The sequence below is a fragment of the Euprymna scolopes genome, chromosome 13, assembly GCF_053919585.1.
Source record: "Euprymna scolopes isolate OS-2025 chromosome 13, ASM5391958v1, whole genome shotgun sequence".
NCBI classification, from domain to species: domain Eukaryota; kingdom Metazoa; phylum Mollusca; class Cephalopoda; order Sepiida; family Sepiolidae; genus Euprymna; species Euprymna scolopes.
In genome coordinates this window covers 135011424-135033221 of record NC_136494.1, presented here as the reverse complement: position 1 = coordinate 135033221, position 21798 = coordinate 135011424, and the positions used below count along the sequence as shown (strand labels likewise).

The 21798-nt window shown below is 36.4% G+C and overlaps 1 protein-coding gene and 1 long non-coding RNA gene across 2 annotated transcripts in view; both read right to left on the bottom strand.

Annotated features, from left to right (window-relative positions):
• The window catches only part of LOC145292194 (neuronal acetylcholine receptor subunit alpha-3-like), a 442298-nt gene extending 427055 nt beyond the window's left edge, over window positions 1-15243 (bottom strand). Inside the window, exon 1 of the mRNA XM_080138499.1 lies at window positions 15123-15243. The gene's annotated coding sequence lies outside the window, so the exon portion shown is untranslated. The remainder of the gene's footprint in view (window positions 1-15122) is intronic.
• Window positions 15123-21798, bottom strand: part of LOC145292195 (uncharacterized) — a 682408-nt gene continuing 675732 nt past the window's right edge. The window contains exon 5 of the long non-coding RNA XR_013869562.1: window positions 15123-15239. This is a non-coding gene — a long non-coding RNA (uncharacterized LOC145292195). The remainder of the gene's footprint in view (window positions 15240-21798) is intronic.

The window sequence follows — 21798 nt, the reverse complement described above, 5'->3', positions numbered from 1 at the left end:
ATATGTATCTATGTAATTAATTTTTTAAATATAATTAATTCTATTTTTTTTTCAGATATATTTTTAAGATATAAATTTATTTAAAATAAACCATAGTTGTTTTAAGTAGACCAGAGTAATAATTTACAATTAATATTTTAAATTCCAATATTGTAATTATAATCCCAACTAACTGAGCCATTTTTGTTGAAGTAGGCTATTTAAATTATTTGTAATATGGCCTAATGATTTTCCACACACGCAGTTCTTATTTTCATTATAAATACACGCGTTTTAATTCTTCTCTGGCGTTATTAACTGTCTGGTTCATCTTAATATTTTAGTTCTTAACAGTGGTTTCTTTAGTCTAAAACTTTGTATGATTATTATTCGCGATAGATTTGCGCAAAGTTTGTCCCAAGGCTGCAGCCCACAACTCTATTCTTGCCACAGATTGTTTGACCAAGATTGGCATCAAGACATTTCCTCACCCGCCTATAGTTCAGAACTTTGTCCATGTGACTTTTTTCCCCTAAGCTCAATGGAAAGCCTTAAAGGTTGTCTTTATGATACAATTGGGGATGTTGCGAGGATCATTGGCAAGAAGAAGTCTTTGAAACGATATAACAGGTGCATTGTAGCCGGAGAAGATTAATTCGAAAGATACTACAGTTTCATGTGTTCACGATCAATAAAAGTGCCCATTCCAAAAAAGTATGAGAACTTATTGAAGAAACCTCGTATATTGTTGGACTGAAAAAAATTTATCAGTAAAAACTTCTAACTTACTATAAGGAAAACCATATTACAGCGTGGATTGTGTTTTTAAGCCACCCGGATTTTACCCATTTGGATTTTCAACTAGAAGTTATTGCACGGATTCTTATTTACATTATAATTTTCTTAAGTTACCTCATCTAAATGCTTTTTCACCTATACGTTTCTGCATAAATAAACAGAAGTAAAAACACCTGTAAAAATGTTACGGTAAGTTAGCCAAATGACGAAATAGGTAAAAGAACTTCACACAAGAGAAATAAAGTACAAAAGACGCATAAGATATTTTTATCTTTAGAGTCATTTTTTTTTCAGCAAAGCCCAACAGCAAATATGGAAACGCCAACTCATCAAAGTGAAGAAGTTGGCCAAAATTCATTCATGTTTTGTGAAAAAATCTGTATTCTGCGAGCGTTTTGGCGGCAGGGAAAACGATAATTTGAAAAATCCCTCGGCAAATTTCTCAGTTTTTCTATTGATGAAGTTAGGAAAGAATTCCTCCCAAATGGAATATGTTTTTGGCGCCGACTTAGGATTACGATAAAAGAAATATTTTGCTGATATCAGAGAATTTGGTATAATTAAATGCAGGTGTTTTTTTTTCTGAATCCAAGCCTTTAGATCTCATTCTACAATATATCGAAAAATATTAGGTTGACAAGAAGGTTTCTGCGGAATTTTTAATTTTGATTTCAAATGGTGTATTTTTAAATAAGTGTTCGGTATATTACCTTTACTTTATAAATAACTTTAAAATGTGTTTTTCGTTCTATCTAATCGTATAATTTACAATCGTTTTTAGACAATTATGTCTTATTTTCAGAATGTTGAATTCAAGGGTGGAAATACAGCAATTTCGCCCAATTTTATTATTTCAAACATCTACGAAGCGTTTGGCCCAGGAACCACTACTGAATGCTTAGCACAATAGTGATTTTAGAAATTTTGTAGCGGTGGTGAGGGGTTTTAAGATGATGAGCATAGTAGTCAGCCATCGGATGTTGACAACGTTCAATTAAGAGTCGTAGTCGAAGCCAATCCACGCACAATTGTTGGGAAATTTGTTTCTGAATTAACGGTAACGTATACGACGATTTCCAGCCACTTGAGAGATATCGGATGGACAAAAGAAAATGGTACCTCAAAAATTAAACAACAGCTAAAGAAACACAGTACTAGAGTACCATCTTCCCTTCTTTTAAGACCCATTTCCCGACTGGGTTGTGACTGGGGACGAAATATGGGTCCGCATGTTCATTCCTCGCGAATAATTGTGTGTACAGTAACTTCACTGATATCAAACTATGCACATATTGTCTCTATGGAGACACACCCGTCTTCATCCATGAAATTCTTTATTGGGTCAATAAAATCTGGTGTTTTGATTTCTTTACTCCTCCCACAACTCTCATCATACCTCACATACTTCCTTGAATCTTTTATGCCACTCGAAAACTGAACCCCGATCCATGCCAGATGGGCTAAAAGCAGTCTGAAGCATTCCATATGTTCTGTAATCCAACAGTGAATCGTTTGATGTTACCCCAATATTCGATTTGTCGTATTTTGCGCATTATATGCTATATATTCTGCATAGTTCCGTAATAACTGTGCCACAAATTGGGTTGTCATCATGACTTCACTATCTTTCGTAATTTTTTTCTTTTAGTGCAATACTTTTCGAGCGTTTATTGTTCACGTTCTATATGTCAATTTTATTTATCATTTTTCAAGCTTTTATGGTTTTAAAATAATAATCAAGCAAATTCTCTTTAAAAAAAAACGTCATTATTTTCTGAGATTTCACAGTTTGATTTTTATTACTGAAAACCGCTTTCTAAATTATATTGAAATTACAATTTTCTAACGAAAGATGGATTCGCATATTCGATTAAGCAACAATAATCGATGGCGTCGTTGGATGGCGGGTAATTTGATGTCGAGATAAGTTTGCCGATAAAAATCAATATAGCGTTTCATTCAATTTAAGCACGAATGTCGACAATTAAAGGAAGAGAGACAGAGATGGGAAAATGGCACTTGGAGGAATAATCAAGTTTGTTGGAATTCCCTTCCACTGTGCCTTGATTCCCATTTAAGTTTCTGCGATAAGTGATGTTATCATTTACATCTGTATCAGAACGTATGTCCAACGTAAAAGAAAATCGATACTCTGGCTGATGGGAGAGGGGAACAACGCTCTGTTAGATATGAAGGTTTGTATCGAGTTAAATAATAACTTGAACAATGGCAATTCGTATGAACGAATAAGACATATTTTCAGTAACTCGATTTTGTTTCTGTTGCTATTGGTTTCACCAATAGAATCGGACACTCACATGTCCCATTAGGTACTGCCTTCCAATCTTCCTTTTCAACATGTTGCGATCTCTCTGGTAGGCATCGATTACGATAATTCGCGTCGTCAGTTCGCGCTAGTATACTGTTCATATCCGCTTGGGAAAATATGAAATATCTGCTTGAGGTTATCCCATTATTTCCAAATAATCTAATTCAGCAACATTTATGTATTTTAAAGGATTGACAACGACAATATACCTCGTTCCAGCGGGATTAAAAATAAATAATATAAAATGGAATTCTTAATTTTCTTAATTAGTAATTCGTATTAATGGTATTATACGGACTATTGTTATCAGCTTGGGTAGTAATTTCACAACGTTTCGATCGATGTAACTTCCTGCTCTCTTTACAAGTATCTTGGAAATCTTCATGCGAAACTCGGAAATTATGCAAAAATAAGGGTAAAAAGACAAAACCGACTTCAAATACATTTAGATTAGAAATGTAAAAATGTAAAAAGTTTGGAGGTGTGGGATGATATGTTGGAGAAAAAGGAAAGAAAGAAGGAAAGCAATAATGAGGAACTAGAAAAAAAGAGAAGAATTAAGTGAGAAAAATATAAAAGGAATTAGAAAAATTATTGCTCAAGATTATGGAGGCTTAATCCAAAGGAGATTAGAGTGCTCAAAAATAAAGTGAATCAAAGCTAAAAAATCCGGTACAATTGTAGGCAAAGAAAGGTTTTAATGTCTGTAATTGATCTGAAGAGATGTCGAAAATGTAACACAGTTACTGTTTTATATATATATATATATATATATATATATATATATATATATATATATATATATATATATATATATATATATATATACATATATATGTATATATATATATATTACGTTTTCATTGAAATACGAATTCCGTTATTGTGTATACGTTTTCACCGTCCAAAATTTTCTTTCCAGTTTCTTAAAATAGAATTTAAGACACTGCTAGCATACACAAATCAGTTATTCTATTTGAAATTTTAATATAAAATAGATGAAATATATATGGGTAAAATAAATACTTCATTAACCCCAAAACAATATTACTTTGCCTAAATTAGTTGTGGTTTTCTAACAATTTAGTTTAATTACGCACTTTATCAGATTTGCACAGACTTTCGAACGGGGGTAGCATGCCCTTGTTCTGTAAGCTCTAAGCTGCTAGTAATTTTAAGTAATTCACAATTCTATTCTAAGTATGTCCCGCACTGAGGGACTGAATCTGCAACTGTATTTTACGAAGAACTTTATCCATTAACGGGGTTTTAATAACTATCAAAACGAGAATAGTAGTCCGAATAATGCAAGGAATATGAATGAATAGCACTTGAATCTATACATTAAGTTCAGCTTTTTTCTCTCCTTCTAAGATTGATATTAAAAGCCAACTTCCTTCTGTTTAAAGATTATTAAAAACAAACTTTTTTAATATACTCAATAACTGATATGCGAGTGACCACAGGGCAGTTAACTAATTAGTATATTCATTCGAAATACGAGTGTTAATTAATTATTAATTTCTTATTAGATAGTTGTTTCACTTTGTTAAGTTATGCTGAATTTCATTTATTTATAGTTTCTAAATTCTGCACGACTGTATAGAATTTAAGAAGAAAACTGCTTTACATCTGTCTATCTGTCTATCTACATCTCTTGTTTTTACATCTGTCTATCTGTCTATCTATCTATTTATCTATCTTCTTATATATATATATATATATATATATATATATATATATATAATTAAAATTAGGATACAAATTGAATGATATGTAAAAACCGGAGGTAAAAAGACGTTTAGCCTGTTTAGTGCGAGTTTTTTTCAAGAGTAAAAATATAAAATGCTCACTGAGAATTCTACGTTTTTCCAGCACTAAATGGCGAAACGTCGTCGAGTTTTAGGTCTTACCACCTCCGTTATTACCATATATATATATATATATATATATATATATATATATATATATATATATATATATGTGTGTGTGTGTGTGTTTGTGTGTGTGTTTGTGTGTGTGTGTATGTATAAGTTACATTTACGTTCGAAAAATCTCTACTTAACTCCTCGTCTGTGAATATTTGGTGTACATATTAACATTTTTATATATAGATAGGGATCTTAGACTTATAACAGACTTTGATTTGTTTTTAGCCAGTAAAATAGCTGGTAACGCATCAAAATAAAAAAAGGAACATTGACCTCGAACTGGTTTTAGTAGACTATACTCGTTTTTTTTCCAACGCATGCGCTAATTAAATGTTTTACGCACAACGCCGAAATATTTTGCAGTTTTGATATATGTATGGATTTAGGTCGTGCGTTAACGAGTAAGGGTTGAGAGCTAATATTGTTTTGTTTCGATTCTAGCTCATGGAATCCATGCCATTTTTTAACTTTTGAAATCACTACTATTCGATAGAGAATAGCTTTGTAATTTCGATAAATCTGGAGACTTTAAAATAATATTTAAAAAACAAAAAGAAAACACGTTGTGTTGGCTTTCGAAAATATTTTATATGTTTTTAATTTTTTTTTAATATTTCCCGGGAAATTGCTTTGGTTTGACATCCATAACAGAAGAGATGGCCGATAACAATAAAAAAAATGATAAATTCTATCAAATTAATAGCATTTATTCGAACAAAATTAAAACAATCACAACCGAAATTAAACAGAGAAAATGATTATCTGGCTGTCGGTTTAGCATCCAAGTATTATATATGTTCTACAATGCCTATTCGCACTGGCATTATTATACCCGAAACTTGTAGTTTTGTTCGTGGCTGATCGTCTTAAGTGTCCGCATCAGGAAATTGTGACGAACCTTATTTTGAGCTTTCATATTGTTACCGACTTTAGACGTAGTTGTGATGTTCAAATATAGTCACATCCCATATTAAACCTGACCTTGGTAGAACAAGTTAATAACTATTTGGAAGGTTAAAGAAAACACTAACCAAGAAAATTTAAATGAAACAATTTATTTTTCTGCCTATGCATATAAATAGATTGGTAAAAATCAGGGCGTTTCTAGCAAAATCGATGCCGATTATTTTAGTTTTACAAACCCCATATTAAAATTTTTGTTCGTAATTTCTATAATTTCTTTTTTTGTTCCAAGTGAATCAAAATAAACCGTGATAACGTACAGCATCATCTCTATCGATTTGTTATACAAAGGAAAGCTTAATTTTTAATGTAGGTGTATCGAGACCCCCCCAAGGGACACTTTAGATGAAATAAGAATAAATAAAAATGCCCTTGTAGATAAGTACCTATCCTTCGAATCGGTTTGTTCATGTGCTTTCTGTAACAAACTTGTGCATCTTTTTGAGTTTCTAATTGTTAGTTTTGAGCACATTTTCAAGAATCCTTAACGTAATTCAGCACAGCATATCAGCATGAAAAAGATTGCCTCAAAACGAACGCCTTCAAATTTCGATAATCACGTTGACAACTTATTGATGCAATCGAAAACAACAATAAGCGTAACACGAATAACAACAAAAGCAACAATGACGAATGTGAAGTGATCAATAATCATAATTATTTCTTGACGGCTGTTGAGAGAAAAAAGCAAAATGGCGATACACGTGACGCTAATTAGGATAATAGTGAGAAAACGAAGAAAGAGAAGAAGAAAAAGATGACGAAGAAGAAAGAAAAGGAGAAACAGAAAAAATAACAAAGAAAACTGATAGAAACTTTACAGAAATTTAAGTAAATAATGCCTGTAATGAGTTCAGAAGTGTACACGTATATAGTGTGTCACGTGTCAGAAGCTTACTTGGCTACAGGATTTACATAATTTTCCATTATATAGATGCGTGATTATTCAAAGAGTTATGATTCTTATCTACTCTACTGGTCAAGTATTAACTGACTAAAGAGGAAATGCTTCCCAACACATTGGAAAACATGATTAGTTTATTCAGTATATAAAAATACTAGAGATCAGTCTTCTGCATCTCGACACAGCTCAATTAATCTTTTGTATATCACGAGTATATTGCTTGAATCGGTGTTAAATAGAAAAGTTTTCTCAGCAAAACAAGCTACGTAGTGACAGGCAATATAATTTCCGTTCTATGAGATCTACAGCTGATGTACTGACTGTAATTTCATAGATATTCATTTCGTTATATTTTACATTTTTTTCATAGTAGTTAATTTAGTTGTTTTGTAAAGGAATACGGCATGATGACATCGACACAACGGTTCCCGTTGTATCAATGTTAAGCAACCTTGAACTTGATCGGTACTAAAATGGATTACTATTTGGCTGTATGTATATTTATGTCGGCATTATTTTCAGTCGTCCTGGACCTTTCCCTGTCTACTAGACACAAGCAGCGTTGATTCAGGAGAGGTGTTGTTCGGGATTGTGCAACCCTTGTTCTATAATTACATGCGCAGCTACTCTTACAGGAAGTATCCATTGTCGTTCGAGACTGAAGGAAAGCTTTGTAGAGAAAAAATATTGTTTGGGATTTGCAGAACATGACTGAGTTTTGCTCAGTGGAAGAAAACCAATAATATCAATGTCTCGCGCTTTAAAGCCAGGAAGATTATACAAGGTCCAGACGGACTCAATCTTCAAAATGAACGTATATATAACCACGCATATAAAGAGCACTCTTTTTAGTTGGCGCAATTACCCCCGGATTTGGCGCAATGATCTCAAAGTGCGGTACTTATAGCCGTGTGGCTCACCGGGGATCAGAAGTTTATATGAATATTTTACACGGAAACGTAGATAATCACATAATGACCCAGTACGTCGCAAATCATCAGTGCAAAAACATGTATAATATTGTCCTAACTGAACCAAACGATGGTTATCATGCCACAAGAACGAACAACAAAGCAACAAAACGTTAAGTAAACATAACTTAAGAATACCTGTTTCTGCATATTACGTAAAGCTACTTTCAAAGTACCAGAAATCGAAAACTTTCTAACCATAAAAGTATGCACCAAAAACTTGTTAGCAATGATAATATATATAGACCCATTAGAACGTTGAGTAAGGCAAAAATCTGTATGAGTGTCACGTACGAGTGGTCGGGCCATGTATTGATTAATCAAAATATGATAAAAAGAATCACGCATAAAAAGAAGGTTCCTGTAAGAAACACTTCATTGATATTCACTACGCTTGTCTTCCTAGTTCTACAGGCCTGTCATATTAGTAATCAACACAGCACCGGCGACATACCTGAAATATTTCCTTGATATGCTTGAAAAAATGTAACGAATTGATTAAAAGAATCGGTAGAATGTCTTAAAGACGATGGGGTTTCGACATTTAGAACGTTTAAATGCGATTCAGTACCAATCGGTCAAAGAATATCTATCTGAAATGTCCATCATATATCAGCAGCCCTAGATGCATTAAACAAGCTTCCCTCGTAAGAAAAGTTTCATAGGATTATCAAATTCACAAGCGCATATTTATATCAGTGAGAGGAAATGACATACAGCGCCTGGTCTTTTCAAACTGTAACCGATCTTGTACTGACCAGGCTCAGCGTTGCTTAATTTCGGTGATCTAATGAGAACCGTTTTGTGAACATGATTATACTGTATATAGAAATGTTTATCGATAATACGTTATTGTTGGAGAAAAGTTATTGCAAGAAAATAATACTTTTAAAGGAAATAAAGCTAAATATTAAGGAATGTTTTTTTTTGTATTATAAAAATAAGTCAGCAATTAAGTATTTTAACCAATTTTTACAATACAGATTCATATTTGTTGAATTTTATCAAAATATCGACGCAATACTTTATCTATTAGCATGACTGTTATTCTATGTTTTCCTACAAACTAAAACGAAATCTCATGAATGATTAAAAAGAACTACCAAAAAAAAAAACAAGAACAAAAAAAATCTAGGACATTTTGTGCGGTTGTCTGCTCGTTCTAATTTCTGGTTTCTTCTTAACAGACGACGGTGACATGCAAGAGCTGGTTTCCTCTGATTAATGATTATTTTTCATTTCTTCATTATAATGTAATGTGGCCGTTACGCGCAAATCGTGTTCGTTGCAGTTCTAACATTTCTCGGACCCCCACGCTGTCCGGCACTGTCGAAAAGGAACAAACAAATAAAAATTTAAAAAATCCGACTCGGCTATTCTTTCTTTTTCAAAACAAGTCGTTTACTAACGATTTTCGTTCTCTTCTGACCCGACATCTGCTTAAAAGTTGCTCTATTCGACTGCGGGGCCATATGTCAATCTCTCCTTGCATGCGTTTCTTTTTCTGCTCAACTACACGCCGATCGTAAACAACTATTTCTCATCTTCGTCTTTAAACATCCATCGACCCCGCCACTGCTTGGGAGCAATTTGAGGCAAAAGAACCTTGCATCTCGGTGAAACTGTCGACGTTTATTTGGCCGAGCTGACGAAATTGACGGTGTTGTTTGGTGGGCTGCCTGAGCGGGCCTTGGCATCCAAATTTTTGGCAGGGCTCCCAGCCGGAGCAAAGCAACTCCTGCGGGCTAAGTCAAGCATAGCTTCATTATCCCTTAACGACCTGGTAGACCGGGCCAGGACCGTGATGAAGAATACTTATGAGATGGGAGAACCGGTATTCGTTGCTGCACAGTGCGCATTAAATGAGGATAGACCGTCCCAGGGGCCCGTCCTGCACGGTGAAGTCATGTGTTATAGGTGCAATGACCAGGGCCACATTGTGAGGAACTGCCTGCGGCGACTGACAGCTATTCGCTGCTACCGATGTAATAAGATTGGTCATATGGCCCGGGATTGTTCGGGAAACGGGATCGGGGACAAGGTGCCAGTGTCGACCTCTTCCCCAAAACAGAAATTAGACGAGGCGCTTCCGACCATTCAGATCTATGTCAATGAGACATTGTGCTCAGCACTTTTCGACTCTGGGTGCTCTCGCACCGTAGTGAGTGCGGGCTTCTGCCGCACTTGGAAGAAGAAGACTACTAGATTAACCACCCTCAGTGGAGCGACGCGGACATGTTGCGGGGTGGGCACTGTGAACATTCGCACTAAAACTGGAAATTCAGGTAACATCGTAGCGCTGGTAGTACTCGAGAAACCGCTTAGCTTTGACTTGCATCTAGGCTATGATGCTATCAGAGTCCCAGGTGGTGCTCACATAACGCAGACAGGGTCGATACAGTTTCAGGAGAAGGCTCCAGTGTGTGCTGCTTTGAAGATTGATCAGCCAGACTGTATTGTCGAGTTTGACCAGCAGCAGAAGGCTTGGGCAGTCGAAAAACCAGGAACCAGCCAAACTGCGAAATGAGGTAACAGAGTACAATGTGCCTGACCAAATGAGGTCTGCATATGAAGAGGAACTTCGTGATTGGATCAAGGATGGCTGGTTGATTCGCTACCCCTATGAGAAACTTGGACCTCCCAAAGGCCTGATTCCGCTGATGGCGGTCGTTTATCACAACAAAGCAAAGGTGAGGCCAGTGATGGACTACCGCGAACTGAACGCGCATGTTGATGCATTCACAGCAGATGTTAACGTTTATGCCAGCAAATTACGAGAGTGGCGCCAGCAGGGTTCCAATGTGTCCCTGCTGGATCTAAGAAAAGCATACCTGCAAGTCCGAATCAGTGAAACAATGTGGCCATTTGTGACGGTAGTGTTTGCTTGCAGGAGGTACTGCCTTACCAGCCTAGACTTTGGGCTGAACATGGCAGCCCAAATAATGAAGACCATTATTAACGCTGTGTTGTCACAGGAAGAGACAATAAAAGATGGGACATCGGCGTACCTTGATGACATATATGGGAATGAAGACATTGTGTCATCGTCACGTGTGAGGGCCAAACTGGCTGAGTTGGTTTGACGTGCAAAGATCCAGAACGTTTGGTGAATGGCGTTCGTGTCTTGGGCCTGAACGTTCGACAGGAGCGAGGAACTTTGAAATGGAGGCGCGGAACTGCAGTTCCTGAAGTGCCCGATGTCTTCACGAGGCGAGCAATATTCTCCCCGTGTGGAAAACTTGAGGGGCACCTACCAGTGTGTGGATGGACTCGCGTGGCAACAGGCATCATAAAAAGGAGGGCAAGCGCAGTCACCAAAGGCTGGGATGATGAAAGAGCCGACGATCTGTTGGTTTGCATGGTGAAGGAGACCATCGCAAGGGTAAAGCAGGATGACCCAGCCAAAGGAGACTGTTGCGTGCAGGGAGACAAACTGAATGTGTAGGTGAACGCGAGCTCTCTGACAATTGGTGTGCTGTTGGAGAAGAATGGTGCTGCGATTGAGGACGCTTGCTGGTTGCGACCGGCGAGTGCCGCTGCTCATATCAATCTGGCAGAGCTCGATGCGGTGATAAAAGGTATCAACCTGGCACTCCAGTGGAAAGTCAGGAAATTACGCATACACACATATTCACTATGTGTGTACCACTGGATATCAGACACACTGACAGGCAAGAGTAGGGTGCGCACTAAGGCAGCCAGCGAGATGCTGATCAGACGGAGGTTGGAGACCGTAGAAAAGCTGGTAACAGAGTACAATCTGTCTGTGGATGCGGTACTGGTCATTTCAAATTACAACCTTGCTGATAGGCTCACTCGGGTGCCACAGAGATTGTATGACACCATGAAGAAGAAAGCCGAGCCAGTACCATTATGTGACGCCTCTATTGAGGTGGCGGATGAAATCCGGAAGATACACCACCTCAGTGGACACCCGGAATGAGATGGACATGTTTTTTTGTGCAGTTGTCCAATCCGTCGGTGTCCAAAAGTGCAGTGAAAGCGATAGTCAGGGAATGCCAAACATGCCAGTCAATCGAACCCGCACCGGCCAGATGGCGGAAAGGTCAACTGGGAGTAAGCATGCTTTGGAGCCAACTGGGTATGGACATAACCCACTACAGCAGCCAGCACTTCCCCACCGTGATCGATTGTGGACCGACAAGGTTTGCAATCTGGCATCCGTTAATAAGACAGGATTCCTTCAGTGTAATCCTTGAATTGGAGTCCATATTTTATGAAAGGGGGCCGCCTGAAGAGATCCTCACAGACAACAACACGAGCTTCTGCAGTGAGGAGTTCAGACGTTTCGTAGATGAGTGGGGGATCCAGCTCAGACACAGATGTGCATATGTACAAAGTGGCAACGTCATAGCAGAGCGTTGCCATCAAAGCGTGAAGAGGATCGCAGTAAGAAAACAATGCACGATCACAGAGGCGGTCTATAGATATAATGCAACTCCAAAAGATGGCATGACTGCTGCAATCGCACCCACCAATGCGATCCATTGCTATCGAGTGCGCATCAAGGACATTGACGCCCGTCTGCCTAATCGGCAGGAAACCGGAGGGCCGTATAAGTTAGGGGACATGTTTGGGTGAAGGCTCCCAATAATCGATGCACAAGCAGCTTTCAAAGAGGGCGAATCACGTGCTAGTCAATGGTACTCCACGCCATGTGAAGGATATCCGGCCTGCCCTGAATATGAACCAGTTGGCGAGTAGCAGCGATGGTGAATCCTCCAACGATGCCCTGTAGATCCGTCCTATTTCCCGCAATGGTACAACTGCGAACCCCAACACTGATGACGATAGTTCCAGCACCCCTTCTGAGAGCTCCGACGAAGATGAAGAAGGCCAGCCTGATGGTATGACTGTACGCTCTAACGCTGATACTAATGGTTCCGACACATCTTCTCAGAGCCCCAATGAAGATGAAGTAGTCCAGCCAATCCCCCTTCGTAGGAGTGCCCGCAACAAACGACCGTATCCACCATTATGAAGGTGGCTGCACTGTTAAATTTTTGCAGGGCAACGCCGAAGGTATTGCTCGTTGAGGATTGTTTTAATTGTTGTAATATTTATGAAAATAGAATGTTATAATGCAAAATAAATATTCACAAAAAATATTTATGTTAAGATAGTTTGGTTTTGGTTGTATTTTTTTACGGCATATCAACCTTTTTTCGCTTTTTTTAACGCCGACAACAATTATTTTAAAAATAGTTTTTATGCTGCAAGTTCTTTACATCTTCAAATATTTATTTGCAGAATTTGGTATTTGGTTGTTTTAGGGTATATCAACCCTTTTAAAGATATTTAATGCCGAATCTAATTATTTTGAAAATATTATTCATGTTGCATCCAGTTATTTTGTAGAAGGTTTTTATTCTTCAACCTCTTTGTCACTTCAATCCTTAGTTTGTAGTGTTTGGGTTGGTTGTTTTATAGTGGGTTTTATTGTTTTTTCCATTGCCCTCTTGATCATAAATGGATTTTGTAATGGGAGAGGGAAAAGAGTTACAGTCTTAATTTTTGGTACATTTTTAGTTAGTAAAACCAGTCTATAGAAAGAGAAAGGGGAAATAGGAAGAAGGAAACATGGAAAAAGTGAGGCAGTGTTTTTTGTTTTGCAGAACATATTTAAGTTTTGCAAAAGAAAGTAGAAAGACCAAAAAGCATAAACGTTATGTGTATTTCGCCCCAAACAGCCAATATATATGTTAAGATGTTTAACAGGAAATAATATAGAACATAAACAATAATTTAAAAAAAGGTTGAACTCCTGAGTCTGACGTAGAGGTCTTTTTAAAATGACGTGTGCTTTAGATAGAATTTTTGGTAAAGACACGTTTGATTTGATTAGTCAATAAGTGGGAGTGAGTGAGAGAGATAGAGAGAGAGAGAGTGAGAGAGAGATAGATGCTCGGCAGAATGCGTTAGTCTACGACTAGCGACAGGGAAAACATCGCTAATACAGGATGCTGAAAAGATGACCCGAAATTTGTTGATTCATTGAGATGAATCTTTTTTGCAGGTTTTTCCGAGGGTCCGTCAAACTAGACCAAAGAGGAACCAGGTATGTGTCTTCTATTGGCCCGATGTTACAACCCCAGAGAACTGTTATTTGCCCCCTCTTTTACATGTATGTTATTAAAATGTATCTGTTGTCGTACATAATATACACCCCCATGTTATACAGAACCTCCAACAATATTACACCACCATACTCAATGCAAGGCAATTCCAGGCTAGGCAAATGCTAAACTCTTCATGCTGGAATAAATGATTATATACTCAAACGTTCGACTAGTTGCATCTACAATACAGTTCTGCGCTTCTTTTAAGTATAAAGTGGGCTGAAGAGTGATTCGTGATCAAATAAATCAAAATAAGTAAGGTTTCCGTAGCATTAGACGACAGATTGGTATCCATCAGATATTGAACAAGAGTAAAATAAACTTTATTCTTGAATTAAACAATAACGCACATATAAAAAGCGATAAAACCTTCATTCATTAAAGATTTGCTACCATCCAACATCACTGGAAAAGTAGTTACTTGTTCGAGCAATTATTTTTGAGTTGCTACAGTACTATACAGAGGCTTTAATACGTCATAAATTTATAAATATACACACACATATAACATCTATTTTATATAAATCTAACAGAGTGCGAACGAGCGCTTGGGAAAATATCAGTAGGAGCTGTACGATAGCTGGCTTGCCAAAAGACACATCTACAAATTAGGAAGGGAGGGTGTGCGAGCTTGCAAGAGAAGAAAAAGAAAAAGGAAACAACGTGGTAAGAGAGAAGACAAAGTGCCGTTGAAAAGGATGGGCGTGTAAAGTCGAAGACGGCAAATAATTGTCTACGGCTAGCGTGTAGTAGAGCAGAATGAAAAACGCGGTCAGGGGAGATGGACATGTGGCCCCGTAGTAGCAAATAGAGAATTTTTAAACTTGTGTCTAGACGGGAAGAAAAACGGTAATAATTGTATTGTGTTAAAAAAGAATGAAAGGCGCAGTCGGACTTTATTTAGTTTTGTTTGTTTGTTCCTGTTCGACAGTGCTGAACTGTAAAGAACACTTTTCGAACGTAACGGTCACGTTACATACCTAACGAAAGTATTAGTATATTATGGACAGCCGCGTCTTATTTGATATTTATTTGCACTTATACTAGTCTTAAATAAACTACTTACTTTGAACATATAGCACTAAAAATATGTGATGACATTCTTACCTGCTGTTTTTATAAGATAAATTGTATTGCCATGTATAAAGTCATTCCTTTCAGATGATTCAAATGGGTAAGATCAATTAACAACTGTTTAATATTTCCATATTGCGTTCACTGGACCTGAAATAATAAGAAAAGACATCATTTTAGCGAAACACGATCATCTTTTTAACTAATAATACAACTTAGAATGTTAGATTTCGAGGCGGCATTTAAGAAGAAAATGTAGTAAACTTGAAAAACACAAGAAATTATGCTCAAAATCAGAGAAATAAAGTCAGAAACGCAAATTAAAGTTTCATGTCTGTCGACCAAAAACTGACAGAGGAGTTTATAAACAAAATGTAATTATATATATATATATATATATATATATATATATATATATATATATATATATATATATATATATATACACATATATATATTGAAATATATTTCTGTTTACTATAGTAAACAAAAACATCTTTATATATATATATGTATATGCATGCATGTATATATATATATATATATATATATATATATATATATATATATATATTTAAAAACTGCCTACCATACTCCTCCATAAGTTTTTGGCTGACAGATATGAAACTTAATATTTTACACAAATATTACGTAGGTATAAATCATGTAGAATATAATAAAACCGAAAAAACTAATAGGGAATTAATTAAAACTAGTAGGATATGTGTAAATTACACAAGGGATTCATTCATATGTAATATATTGATGTTGGCATTCTGTAGATTTTCAGCGTAAATTGAGACGCTGATTTTATTGTAGATCTTTTGTTAAAACTGCTAGTAGAGACGCCCGGAGTAGGCCGCTCTTAAAGTTTGTTTAAATATGATATTTTAATCCTTGCAGATTTCGTATATATTATTATACTGTTAATGCTCTATCGATATATATATATATATATATATATATATATATATATATATATATATATATATATATATATATAAATCGATAGAACAATTACTGTATAATAATATATACGAAATCTGCAAGGATTAAAATATCATATTTAAACAAACTTTAAGAGCGGCCTATATATATATATATATATATATATATATATATATATATATATATATATATATGTATAGGCCGCCCTTAAAGTTTGTTTAAATACGATATTTAACACCAAAAGATGTAGGAAGTGAGGAAGCATGGCTGTGGAAATCCTTTTACCAAATACGATGTCCAGCATGTTAAAAATATACCATTTTTTGTAAAAATTTAATGGATAAACAACTGAAGAAGTTGGTTGGGGCAGGATATTTTTACGGAAACATAAATCGTAAAATTGCCAACTCATTAATGAAACAGCTGTAATGGAAAAATCCAGGAAATAAACGAAGGTTATAAAAAAGAAAACGTGAGTCTTTGAATTTTTAACAAAACTTTGCACTATATATATATATATATATATATATATATATATATATATATATATATATATAGATAGATAGATAGATAGATAGATAGATATAGATATATAGATATATAAACACCTGACCTGGCCTGGCGATTGGCCTGAAATGCGTTACTCCTCAACGCCATACTGAAAAGTGCCGGACGAGTAAGGTCGTCCCTACCAGAGTACCACTTTTGCCCTTCTTTTGGGGAGCTGGCATCCCTCATGTAAAAAACAACCTTGTGTCGCATTTTGCTTTCGTGAGGAAGCAAATAATTATCAATAGAAAAAAGGGGTTTTCATATGAATGTCAATACACACACACAAAAAAAAACAAATTTATAAGCGTATATATATTAGTTTGGTGCAAAATAATGTCTTTTTATATGAATGTCAAAAACGATATTATTTCTGCATCAACCCAATATCTATTTCGAGAGTGAGTGAGTGTGTGTGTGTGTGTGTGAGAGAGAGAGAGAGAGAGAAAAGGAAAAGAAGAGGTTGAAAGAAAGAAAGAAAGAAAGAAAGAGAGCTACTGCATGCCTTCATTTCTTTAGTCCGGGACATTATTTTCCAGGCACTTAATAATTAGTGAATCCTCTAACAAATTAATACATGTTGCTCTAAGAGTAATATGTAATTTGCAAAGCTTACTGATATGTAAAAGTATTTTAAATTAGATCTATTTGCTAAAATAATATTTCAATTTTTAAAGTTCATTAATTTAAGTAATGTCCACTATCCAATAAAATATTTAACAAAATTATTTATCTATGTTAAAAATAAATCACTATTATATATGTTCTGTTCAAGGATTTTGACTTTCAGTTTTATTGATTCACTAGCAGACCGCCCGGAATTGCCCGGTCGTGAAATACGCTTAAATACAGGGTGGAGCGATAAAACGAAAAAGGGCATGATTCCATTTCCGTTTGATAAAAATAGTTTTTTTTGTTGCAGACTATCTACTAGTTTATTCAGTTGTGTATAAATCTCAAGACCATAGGATCCTTTTATCATATCTGAAAACCACACTCAATTATCTTCCATCTTTAATTATCATTATCATAATTAGAGTAAATGATAATATCTAAGCATGGCGATAAATTAATTATATACATTTTGAGATTTTATTATTAGTCGTATTGTTATACAACTTTAAAAGTTTCGCTTAGTAAATAAGTAAAATGTATATGATTAGAGGGAGTAAGCGTGGGGAAGTGAACATGGATGGGGACGAATAAGAATGAGAAAGGCAAGCCTTAGAATAACCACTGATAAATTGTTTATGGTTTCTCTTTTCCCTTTTTATTCTTCCTTTCTTTTCTTCTTTTCTTCTTTTCTCTTTTGCGTTTTTCCTTTTCTTTCCTAATCTCTTTATCTCTTCATTAATGTATATACAGATGATAGTAGTGGGCGAGGATATAAAAGAGGCAACGTAGGTTGTACCTTTTATGACCACGTAAAACGTTCTAGTCAAATTTAAAGTATTTTCATAACTGAATAACCCCGATTTAATATGAAACAACCCTTTAGCATAGATATGCCAAATTTACATTCCCCTTCCTGACTGAGTGTACCGGTCAATATGCAAGCCTTCTAGACCTTTTTCTCTCAACTTCCCCTGAGCTATGTTCATGTTCCGTTCATTCTCCGCTAGGATCCTCCGACCACTCCGTCGTATCAGTTAAGATAAAAATAAAATGTAATAAGTTCCCAGACGCACCCCTCCACCATACTGTATACCGATACTCTATGGCTGACTGGGATAGCTTCAGTACATTCATATCTGATCTAATTCTGCATTCAATGTTTAAAAAGGATGTGTCCTCTATAGTATCAGATCTGGCCGAATGGTTAATTGTAGGCTTAGACCGATTCATACCATCTAAAATATTCCAACAAAAACCTAACAGCTAGCCATGGTTCTCCCCAGAATGTGCTGCTGCTATCGCACACAGAAATCACTTTTTCCATAACTACCAACTTAATAGATGCACTGAGACTAAAGCTGCTTTCAGGACTGCCAGCAACCATTGTAAAAGAGTAATAATGCAAGAGAGCTATATGCCTAGTCTGTTAACTCCAAAGTAGCTGATCAGCGGCTTGATTCCCACCAGTTTTGGCAAATAACAAATAGGATCCTGAACAGAAGTGTGCGTTCTATCCCAACCATTATCAATGGACCAGAGGTCATCTCGTCAGCATCAGACAAGGCCAAACTATTTGCAAAGAAGTTGCAGCTAATTCTACCCTATGCGACGAAGGCCATCAACTCCACATATGTCCTCCTATAACACAGAACACGCTAGGTAACATACAGATGTCTGTGAGTGAGGTTGCCAAACTAATCAAGAATCTTGATTCCCGTAAAGCAACTGGCCCTGACGGCATCCCAATTATAGTGTAAAAAAAGCTTCAACCAGAACTTGCTCCCATACTTACGAAACTGTTTAAGCGTTGTCTTAAGGAGAAGTGCTTTCCGACTCCCTGGAAAACCTCATCAGTATGCCGTGTATTTAAGAATTCAGGTGTTAATCATCTCCCTCTCAGTACAGACCAATAAGTCTCCTGTGTGTTATGAGTAAGTTGCTGGAATCCATATTAAATAGAGAAATAGTCAACAACCTCAGCAGAAATAACCTTCTTAGTGACACACAATATGGTTTCCGTTCTGCTAGATCTACCGCAGATGTGCTTACGGTTATATCTCACAGGATTAGCGAATCTCTTGACAAAGGCTTCCTTTCTAGGGCAATTGCTCTTGACATATCAAAGGCCTCCGACAAGGTATGGCATAAGGGCCTACTTCACAAGATTTCCAGATACGGTATAACTGGAAATGTTTTCTCAATCATTAAATCATTTCTCTCCGATAGGCTCATAAGAGTAGTGGTCGATGGACAAAAATCAGAGGTCTGCAGTATTAATGCTGGAGTCCCTCAAGGGTCAATCCTAGGCCCAACTCTCTTCCTGATCTACATCAATGATCTCCCAAAACACATACTTAAATAATTCGTTGACATCTATGCTGATAACACGACCATCTACGGCAACACATCAAAAGCTGTAAATGACAAAGTTCTCTCTGATTCTCTCTCCTCTGATCTCAAGCGCGTGGTTCAGTGGGGGAAGACGTGGCTGGTTACCTTTAATGCATCTAAAGCCAAACTCCTATTTTTACATCATCAGCGCTCTGATCCCCATCTGGCATCAATTTAAAAGTGGTGGCTCTCGTCTAGGAGAAGCCCCATGTTTTGACAAGCGGCTGGGTTTGTCCTTTACTCCTGATCTGAAATGGAACACGTACATCAAGTCTGTTGCCAGGGTCGCTGGAAAGATGGTGGGATCCTTCTACCGCTCCAGAAGATATCTCACTACTGATGCAATTCTCTATCTATATAACAGCCAAGTACGTCCAAGGATGGAATACTGCTGCCATATCTGGGCAGGAGCTGCTAAAAACAGCCTATCCTACCTTGACACAGTACAAAATAGACTTCGTGGCTTAGTGGGGGATGCCGTTTTCTCTACCCTGCAACATCTCTCCCACAGAAGAGACGTTGCGAGCCTATCCTTGTTTTATCTTTATTTTCATGGCAGGTGCTCGTCTGAACTCCAATCTCTCGTCCCCCCTCGCCAATCTTTCACGAAAAACACCCGTCTAGCTGAATCCATTGTCAAAAAATTTCCCCACTCTTTATCCGTGCCTAAATCAAAACGAGGATTCCATGAACAAAGCTTCTTTCTTAGAACTGCACGCCTGTGGAACTCTTCCCGTCTGCCTGCTTCCCACCTGACTACAACCTGGATGTCTTCAAGTCCAACGTAAACAAATTTCTAATGAACCGCCCCCTTAAACAAACACTTCAATATATCTCCACACTAATGTACTGTACTTGCAATAACCCTTATCTCTGAGTGATTTCCGGGCCTTGATTAGTGGTGACCACCGTGTAAAAAAAAAAAAAATTAGGACGGCCATCACACACTCATACGAATACTATTCTTCGTAGACTTCCATCACCTCTATTTCGATCTTTAACTCCCATCTTTACCTATTCATTCCTATATGTCAACACAGACTAAAATCCGCACCCCTTTTGGATCTTATTTGCATACAACCATATCTCATTTTTCACAACATTTGACAGAACCTCCTGATATTAACTCACTGTGATAAGGAAGCTCTGAAAATTACATTGCAAACTGTACTTCTGCATAAGCGGTATCGCCTGAATAGGTTTCTAGTTTATAGTAACTAGCTGACCGCATGTTTATGACTGTGTTGCTACATATTACTGCTTATGTAAAAACAAATAAAGTGTGTATATATATATACATGTATGTATATATATATACATGTATGTATATATATATATATATATATATATATATATATATATAGTCTTGGAAGTTTTTTAACCTTTAAAACTATATAAAAAAACTTATTAAATTTTTATTATTCGTTAGAAAAAAAACTATTCCAGTTATTACAGAAGCAACTGGATTCATGAAAAAAAAAATTAAAAACTCCCTGGCAAATATATCCGGTGAACTATGTACAGGAGCGATTGCAAAAATCACACGTAAAGGAACGGTTATAATCTTAAATGGATCTCTTGGTTGTAATGTATGAGACAGCGATGATTATCTGGCATCCGGTAGGATGCCCTACCCCTAACTGGGACAGAAGAATATGAAAAATAAAAATAGAATGTATTTGACACAAATGCAAATGTTAAAATGAATCGATTATCTTATTTATTAGTCGTAAAATTTATTACTCTTATTTAATTATTTAGATACTTTTGAATTTGTGCTGTATATTTATACTTCAGCAGTCAATGTCGTTTTGATGTAACGGTCTACTATTTCAGTCACCGCTATATTTGTATACAGTGATTTTCCAAGAATAATAGAGAGTTTATTCCGTATCTACTCCAACGAATTGAAGTGAGTTTACGTTAAAAGCTACAGGAATATTGGTAATGAATTTTCCTCAGAATATTTCCGGTCAGAAGTGACCAGCAACGAAAAGGAGATAGCCAAGTTCCGTTCATATCGGATATACACCGTCCCTCTCCGTCTCATTATTCACCCCAGGGGTCAACATTAGTTTATTTTCAGTTGATGAATGAACGGTAACGGCTACTATTAACTCGGCCAAAGGCCTGCGATAATGTCAGTGTCCAACTGCGAAAATGATGGGATACCTTATCGTAGTTACAATTACGGACGGAACAATCC